This window comes from Maylandia zebra, linkage group LG3, assembly GCF_041146795.1.
Source record: "Maylandia zebra isolate NMK-2024a linkage group LG3, Mzebra_GT3a, whole genome shotgun sequence".
Lineage (NCBI taxonomy): Eukaryota > Metazoa > Chordata > Actinopteri > Cichliformes > Cichlidae > Maylandia > Maylandia zebra.
The window spans coordinates 19,371,340-19,380,963 of NC_135169.1; the positions used below are offsets into that span (position 1 = coordinate 19,371,340).

Sequence of the window (9,624 nt, forward strand, 5' to 3'; positions counted from 1 at the left end):
ATCATGTGCTAACGGCTGTCTAAATGACTCTGGTAAAGTTTGTAGCATGCGTGCTTGTTGTTTTCGTCTGCTTCCACTTGTCTTTGCACGATGATGATGTCAGCGTAAATGTGCAGCCATATTCGTTGTGTTCCCACTAGTGCTTTCAGGTTAATCTCGTTGAAATGACGTTAACGCCATAACGAGGCAAATCTCCGTTAACGAGCTACCCCTGATCGCCCCGTGCGTGGGGCTAGACGGCCAACACGTTAACGAGCTAACTGCACTAACACACTAGTTCCCACCCATGTAATTGAGCATTGCGTGGCACATCCAACATACTGTTTTACTTTAGTCCATGAAGCGCTTACCTTCAGGGTCATATGTCACATGAAAACCAAAATAATTCCAAACGCCAGATCTGAATGAGGGTGGGGGAGGTTCAATTTGCCATGTTGCAAGGAGAGCTTAACGTCTGCCTCGCTAGCTTGACCTGCGCTCCTCCTTCTGACGATGCTGTCTGTGTTGAGCACTCAGTGGATCTGCGCTCGACAGTGCAGCCTAGGCGGAGTAGTCGAACGCAGATTCACTGAGCGCTCAACACAGACAGCATCGTCAGAAGGAAAGTTGATAAAATAAATTACAATTGTTGTATTGTTCAATACATATGCGTACCGAACCGAAAGCACTGTATCGAACGGTTCAGTATCGATACGAATATCGTTGCACCCCTAATTTCTACTTGTAAATTATTTATGAATTACACCTGATTCTTGGACAGATCTACAAGCAGCAACACTCACAACTGGTTGTAGAAAAAAAAGGTTTCAAGTGCAAAAAGCAACTTGTTTTGATGACCAACAAGGGAGAAGTGGTACGATTATATAAACACTAAGAAAATAAATTCAGTCAAATTCAGTTTGATTTATAGAGCACTGATTTTAAAACAACAGATATCAAAAAAGAGATCAACAAATAAAAACAACAATAAATACAAGGTGAGAAGACATCACTCAGTCAAACTTAAAAGCAGAGGAATAAAAATGATTTCTTTTTTTGTTTTTACAATTTATAAAACAGGCACTGAGGGGTCATAACTGAAAAAGTCATTTTGGCCATTCAGTCGAATCTTTGAAATGACTCGTGCCACCTTTTTTCACTTTCCAGCAGCCCCTGTGTTGATGTTACTGTCTGGTTGTCATTAAAGAGAGTTATGTCCTTATTTTCTTCTTCTGTCTGTTCACTTCCATCGTTCATGTGGTCTACAAATACAAATAAATGACAGAGTTACCATTCATATAAATATTTACTTGGACATCGTTTGCTGTAATCTTGTAATTAAGTGTAAAAAGTAATGATCAGAAATATGAATAGAATAACATGAAAACAGTATTATTTCATTTTCTTTTTCACTTAAATAACAAACACATGTGTGTAAAATTATAATGAGGTTTTGAGTCAGTTTTAAATATAGTCCTCGATGGGGCTCCTCTTCAGTAATTTTTCCTTTTGTTTTTGATTCCTTACAATAGATTTCCTTGTAAAACACCTTCCTCCATTACTCTTGTACATTTGCTGAAATCATGGTTCTTTTCCCCACAGGAAATAACTTGTGATGCAAACAGTGATTTAAATAACAGTGTTTAAAAAAGGTCATTTCGCAGGAATAGAAATGCATTAAGCCTTAATCAGAGCCTGGTTTAACTGCAGCAATAAAGATGTACACCTATTCAGTATATTATAAAATATGTTGACTACATCATTTTAAATTTGAAAACACAGAGTAGTATTAATGTAAATCAGAAAATGAATCATCGACACTTCAATTTTACCATCAAAGTTTAAAGGGTTGAAAGGATTTTCCAGCATTTTTCAGTACAGAAGAAATCCCCATAAAAATGTTAAGGTTTTTAAATATGTGCTAATGAGGAAGCTGCATTAAACAGTGTCACAGGAATTTGATGTTCTCATTTAAAGTTTGACAAAGTGAATAAAAGGGAAATCGAATCTTACATAAAAACAAAATTGTCAAATGTCCAGCACCTGTACATATAGATGTATCTGATGCAAGATAAATTGATTAAGAACCAGTTTTCTTTTGTTTCAACTTCAATACAACAGGAATACTCAGCAAGCAAACAACCACTACAGCAGGACTGATACAGTGAACAGTGGATATGGTTTATATTGTCTAACAAGATTTAAAAAAATTTACAACTGGTCACAAGTTATTTCAAAGTAGAAAAAAAAAAAACAGGCAAAAAAGTTGTTTTTTTTCCTTACGTGATCAAGGAACTGACCTCACAGCCCATTGTTCATTCAGTTGGCTGGTTTCAGTCATTATGCAAATGTACTGTTTATAAGAGGGGTCCCCAATCCCAGTTCACGAGTGTTAGTCGTGTCCAAATTCATGGGCTGCAGAGGAACCCACCCAATGGATTAATAAAGTTTTATTTTATCTAATCTAATAACTTTAATCTCAGCCAAACCGATTTTCTCACGAACAAATAAAACACTGAAAAAAGCCAAACAATAACATTTTAGGTTGTCTAAGTGACTTATATATCACGTTTAACCTGAGTAGCGAAAGTCCGCAGTGATCTGAAAATGATGTACCGGGAGTTGTGCCGTTCTCAGCCGCATCAGTGACCCTCGAGCTCCCGGCAAGCTATTGAGCTGGTGGGTAGCAGACGTCTCTGAAAACGTCGAAGGACTTTTGCAAATATGTGATATCTTGATAAACCAAGCAGATATTTCAAGTTTACACACCCACATTCTCGCCTGTTAAAAGTTTATTTTGTGACCCAGAAAGATTAATAACAGTAATTTTAAAACTTGCCGGAAACTGGAGTTTGGCTATGAATTCTAGGATATGGTGGGCTACGAAGGACACACCTGACCCATCCTTCAAATTCGGGGAAAAGGAGGATGCATTTGTCGGCTGCATTCTACGAATTTGGACAGCGTCGCTGTGACGTAATCGGTCTACAAATGTGCCCTCAGGAGGATGCAGCCCATGAATTTGGACACGACCGTTGAGAAGGTAATTTATCTATTTAAATCAGCTGTGATGGATCAGGGACACATCTAAAACCTGGAGGGACACCGACCCTCGTGGACTGGGATTGGGGACCTCTGGTTTATAAGATTGGGGAAACCTGCAGTCAGCTGAGACTGAAGAAGTCACTTGGATGAGTGATGAAACGTTTCTCCCACAAAACGCTACGTTCAGATGAACAGAATCAACTATTTGGGATTTAGTTACCTGGATAATTGAGCACGCATCAAGACTTACATGTGAGTCATTATTACCTGGAACATGTATGTGTGTCTCTGTGCTCTGGTTGGTGTTCCTCTGTTCCTCTGTATCAAATGACATATCAATTTACTTATACACTTTACACATGTGATTGTGATCACTTATTGCAGATAATATTGACAATAACTAAAAATAAATTTCTGACTCACCACTTTGCTTTTGCTTCAGTTTCCATGTAACAAATGCCACTATAATACACACCAAGAAAGCTGCTCCAACAGTAATAATTAATGTGGCATCTCTGATGTCTTCACCTTAAAGGACAAAATCAACCAACCATATTGTGGATTAGAGGAAGTGTGTGTGATTTTACTGCTAGAGGGAAAAATGAATGTGACAAACTAATGTCAAAATAATGACATAGTTTGTGAATGTGAGTCATTATTACCTGGAACATGTATGTGTGTCTCTCTGCTCTGGTTGGTGTTCCTCTGTTGGACTCTGCAGGTGATGTTGTTGTTATGTCTCTTCTCCACAGTCACTCTGCTGCTGACAGTATAGAGGTCATCAGGACCTCTGAGGGTCTCTGCAGGTCCAGCAGAGAGGAGGTTTCCCTCACCGTCCAACCACAGCAGCTCAGGCTCTGGATACCAGCCTGCAGACTCACACTGTAACACCACCCTGCTGCTGACATTTGACATCACCTTTATGATGGGTGTAGATGCTGAAGCTGATGAAGGGGGAAGAAGGAATTGTAAACATCTTTCCACTGATTATAAAGCTTCTTTATATTTTAAATCAGGTTTGTTTAAATGTTTAGACTCACCAACAGTGAGAACAATGGAAGCTTCTTCACGTATCCAGGGAATGAAGCATCTGTACGTTCCTTCATCAGAGAGTTTCACTTTGAATATTTTAAGCGAGACGTTTCCTTTGATCAGTTCATCCACAAAGACTCGTGTACGAAAGTGATAAGATGGATTTTGGTTCTCAAACACCAGCCACATCTGGGTCCAGACCAGGTTTGATCCAGTTCACAGTCTCAGAATTAGCATCAACAGCAAGTTTAAGCTGACATGGAAGAACAACATCATCACCCAGCATGGCTACAACCTGAGATGGACACACCAGATGAGATTTTCCTGCAAAGAAACATAAGAAAACGGTAGAAGTAGATGATATTGTTACGTGAATATTCTTTGTTACAAAGCAACAACAACAACAACAACAACAACAAAAAAGAAGATTCCCTCAGCTGTTTGTTAAAGTCTTGTTTCCTGTCTGGGATCACATGGACAACATGATAGTTTGCATATGTCTGTGAAGGTTCTCAGTCATCCAGGTCATCGTAGTCAAAGGAGCTTGCAAAGAAAAGCGTCTGGACTTCTTTAAGTTGCTTGAAGACGTTTCACCTCTCATCCGAGAAGCTTCTTCAGTTCTAAGGTCAAATGGTGGAGAGTCCCAGATATAAACCTAGTGGGAGTATCCCCCCACAGAGGGACAAAAGGACCCCCTGATGATCCTCTAATCGCCTGAGCCAAGGTGTGAAATTGGGTGTGGGACCCAATCAGCCAGAGTTTCGGGTGTGTTCATTGTGAAACCTGGCCCCACCTTGTCATGTGAATTCCTGAGGTCAGATGGCCCAGGATGTGAGTGGGCGTTAAGGCGTCTGGGAAGGGATCTCAAAACTGGATTATAGATGGCAGAGAGTTGGTGTCGTAAACCCCCGCCTCTGTTCAAAGATGGTCGCTCACAGTGGACATAGATGGCTTCTTTCACTCCTCTTTCAAACCATCTGTCCTCTCTGTCCAAAATGTGAACATTGGCATCCTCGAAAGAGTGTCCTTTATCCTTAAGATGCAGATGGACTGCTGAGTCTTGTCCTGTGGAGGTGGCTCTTCTGTGTTGTGCCATGCGCTTGTGAAGTGGCTGTTTGGTCTCTCCAATGTAGAGGTCTGAGCATTCCTCGCTGCACTGTACAGCATACACCACGTTGTTAAGTTTGTGTTTTGGCGTTTTGTCTTTCGGGTGAACCAGTTTCTGTCTGAGTGTGTTGCTGGGTCTGAAATACACTGGGATGTCATGCTTGGAGAAAACTCTCCTGAGTTTTTCTGATACACCGGCTACATAGGGGATGACAATGTTGTTGCGTCTGTCTTTCTTATCCTCCCTCGCTGGTGTCTGGTCTTCTTTTCTGTGCCTCTTTGCTGACTTTAAAAACGCCCATTTAGGATAGCCGCACGTTTTGAGTGCTTCCTTTACATGTGTGTGTTCCTTCTTTTTTCCTTCAGGTTGAGAGGGAACATGTTCTGCCCGGTGGTGTAGGGTCCTAATTACTCCAAGTTTGTGTTCCAGAGGGTGATGGGAGTCAAAAAGGAGGTACTGGTCCGTGTGTGTGGGCTTCCGGTAAATTTCAATGTTGAGTTTGCCATTCTCTTCAATGTGCACAGCGCAGTCCAGGAAAGGCAAACAGTTATCCTTTGTGTCTTCCCTGGTGAACTTGATGTTTTTATCCACAGCGTTAATGTGCGCAGTGAAGGATTCCACTTCTTGTGTCTTGATTTTGACCCAGGTGTCGTCCACATATCTGTACCAGTGGCTGGGTACTCTTCCTTTGAAAGAGCCAAGAGCCTTCCTTTCCACTTCCTCCATGTAAAGGTTGGCTACAATAGGTGACACGGGGGAGCCCATGGCACAGCCATGTTTTTGTCTGTAAAAGCCTTCATTGTACTTGAAATATGTAGTGGTGAGGCAGAGGTCTAACAGTGTGCAGATCTGATCGGGTGTGAAGTTGGTCCTGTCCTCCAAGGAGCTGTCTTCTTGTAATCGTTTTCTGACCGTCTCCACGGCCTCCGTGGTGGGTATGCAAGTGAAGAGAGAGACTACATCAAAGGACACCATGGTTTCATCTGGATCCAGGGTAAGTTTCTGAACCTTTTCGGTGAAGTCAGTGGAGTTCTTGATGTGGTGTGGGGTGTTCCCCACGAGAGGCGCAAGGATGGTAGCAAGGTGTTTTGCAATGTTATACGTGGCCGAGTTTATGCTACTGACTATGGGTCTGAGTGGGACAGCTTCCTTGTGGATCTTCGGAAGTCCATAGATGCAGGGTATGGCATCTCCTGGGTAAAGGCGGTGATATGTAAGGCGGTCAATAATTTTGTCCTTTTCAAAGTCTTGAAGGCAAGCTATAACTTTCTTTTTGTAGCTGCTTGTGGGGTCTCGCTTTAGGGCTTCGTAGGTATTGTCGTCACTGAGGAGAGTAGTGATCTTTGCATGGTAATCTGTAGTGTTTAGGACCACGGTGCATCTTCCCTTATCAGCTGGTAAAACAGTGATGTTGTGGTCTTTGCTCAGGGAAGCAACGGCCTTCTTTTCCTGTATTGTGAGGTTGGATGGAGGGACTTTGGCACTGGAGAGCGTGGCTGAGACTTTCATCCTGATTTGCTCTGCTTCTGTCTGTGATAATTTATTAATCCGTATGGCAGATTCCGTGGCTGTGATGAGGTCCACTATGGGCAACTGTTGTGGAGAGATGGCAAAATTGAGTCCTTTGGCTAATACTCTCTTTTCAGGTTCAGTGAGATTCCTGTCTGAAAAGTTCTTCACCCATTTCTCCTGACTGACTTCAGGTGTGTTTTCTTCTCTGGGTTGTGTAGATTCAGGATGAGTAGTGTGTGTTTTTGAAAGCAAGGTGTGAAATTTCCTGTCTTTCTTTTCCTTTAGAGTGTTGGGCCCGCTGAGCCTTGTCCACAAACTTGTAAACCTCTTCTAAGATTGGAGAGGGTAGAAGGATTTCCAGTTCTTGCAGGGTCTGGCTGATCTTGATCTGGAGGGCATCTATGGTGAAATGGACCTGTCTTATCCTTTCACTTAAAAGGTGATTTTGTGCTCTCTGTAGAATCAAGTCTGCTCTGTATCCCCTGACAGTGGATCCAAGGCGCAGGCTCTTAGGAACAACTCTGCTTTGTCTACATCTTAGGTTGAAACGGAGATGGTTCCTATAATCCGCTAGTTTCCTTGATTCCCTTTCATACTCCCGCACCAGTTGAAGGGTGTTCCTCCCAAAATGTACGGCAATATGTCTGTGAAGGTTCTCAGTCATCCAGGTCATCGTAGTCAAAGGAGCTTGCAAAGAAAAGCATCTGGACTTCTTTAAGTTGCTTGAAGACGTTTCACCTCTCATCCGAGAAGCTTCTTCAGTTCTAAGGTCAAATGGTGGAGAGTCCCAGATATAAACCTAGTGGGAGTGACTCTCCACCATTTGACCTTAGAACTGAAGAAGCTTCTCGGATGCAGGTATCAGGCTTGTGATGTTCTCTTTTATTTTGAAGTGGACAGAATCTACCTTGACTGAGACTACCTTGAAAAAGCCTTGACTGCATTTTTAAATCAATAGCTGCATATAACACAGAACAAACACACATCTACAAACTACAATAACAACAACAACAATCTGATGAAGTTCTGCTGTGACAAACATGAAACAATGATTTTTCCTCAGAATGAAGGAAATAATGAAACCATCAGAGAGCTTTGCTGCTGGGCGCCTTTATTAAAGTCGTGCCATTAATGGAGTTCATTATTAGTTACTTATTAAAACAAGATCAACTATTAAAGTGTGTTTCATTTTTCTGAGATCAGTTTCTGGTTCAGTTCTGGTTCAGTTTTTCAACCTTCCAAAACGTCCAGATTCACTCTCTGACATACTGTGGCAGCTTCAACAGACTTCATTTATTTAATGATTTTGTTCTTTGAATTCAAATTAAAGTTCACAAATGACGAAACAGGAAGTACTGTTTATAGTTTCATCAGGATTTTCCCTTCTGCTGCTCTATGCACAATGAGAGAGTTCACAATCTTCAATGTGTCCCAAAGAGAATTAAAGGGAACTTAAACTGTTTGTAATGATGGTCACGGGAAACTTGGTGGAATCTTACACTCTGTCCCCTCGGTGATTATTAAAGACAAATAGACGGTTTATAAATTACATGTGAGCATTAAAAAGTCACATTGGAAATATTTTTAACATGTGAAACTGGATCAACACATACAGTTTAGTTATCAGTTAAATATAATTATTTAAAGTGAACTAAAAGTAGAGTCTCACAGAAACAGATTTATTTACCTTTGACTAAAACGAAACAGAGGATAAAAATCCACAGAGAAACAGAGTAAGAAGCCCACGATGCACACAGAGGATGGACGAGAGCAAAATCACAGTCTGAAGAGTGAAACATCTTGATTTGGCTGGTTTCTGTCTCCTCTTCACAATCAGCCTGCAGACATAATAACTCCATGAAATCTCAACACACACATATAAAACTTGTGTTTTTAGATTAGACTGAACTTTTACTTTGATTATACGATCATACTTGATTTTTACTGAAAATAAACCACAGTAAAGGCGTTAAATTTAAAAGAAAGAAGTCACTCATTTTAAGCTACAATTTCAAACAGTTTCAAAAAGTTCACAGTGAATTTAATTAATTTACCAACATGTGAATCAAATCTAGTTGATCAGCTGTGATAGTCTATAATCGACACAGCTGCTAATGTGACTGAGAGTGATTCTAAATAAAAGCTGTTTACCTTGAAAGCAGAAGAGCGAGTTTAAGGACACGACACAGATCAGTACAAGAACATAATGAGTGTGGGACGGAGCTTTGACTCTGGTACCAACCTGCAGTTTGTTGTTGAATTCCTCCACCTTCAACTGGGAATTGAGTGGTTTGAAAGTGAAACTGAGCAGAGTAATTTTGTCATTCTTTTCGTCAGCTGATGTGCAATGTCATGAAAAACAACTCGAGTTTAAAACATGAACTAATGATGACTATTTGATTATTCTGGGGGTTTTTTTGTTGCAAAGGTTTGTGGTTGGTAAAAACACTCATTGGTAACTTAAACTGAGATGAAAGTTAGTTTAATAGATCGAGCGGTTTGAAAGTGAGACTGGGCAGAGTCTACATTTCCTCTTTGCATTAGCCTTTTCACAATGTCATGAAAAACAACTAGTTAAATACAGGAACTAATGACTGCTTGGTTGTTCTTTTTTTTAAAATGGTGCTTCTTTGTTTAAGGTTTGTTGTGGTAAAAACACTCTTTTGAAACTTGAACTGAAAGCAAAGTGAATCACATCACAAATGATAAAAAACTTGTTTGGTCATTAATGATTTGTCTCTGGTTGAATGTCTGAATATAAAACATATAGATCTTAAACTATGATTTTATTTGTTGATTTTTCATGTGTCTTAAAACCTAACCATATTTGATTCTCAGCACTTTAAAGAAAAGCTTCATTGTTGGATTAACTGTTAGTCTGCTGGGTCACTGAAGCAGAAACTGACTTTCTGGACTTTTGTTTCAACCACATGAAACTACAGAAACAT

The 9,624-nt window shown here is 40.4% G+C and overlaps 1 pseudogene; it reads right to left on the reverse strand.

Moving 5' to 3' along the window:
- Window positions 1-893: 893 nt before the first annotated feature.
- LOC143415171 (butyrophilin subfamily 1 member A1-like) lies at window positions 894-9,080 on the reverse strand (annotated as a pseudogene).
- Window positions 9,081-9,624: the final 544 nt, after the last annotated feature.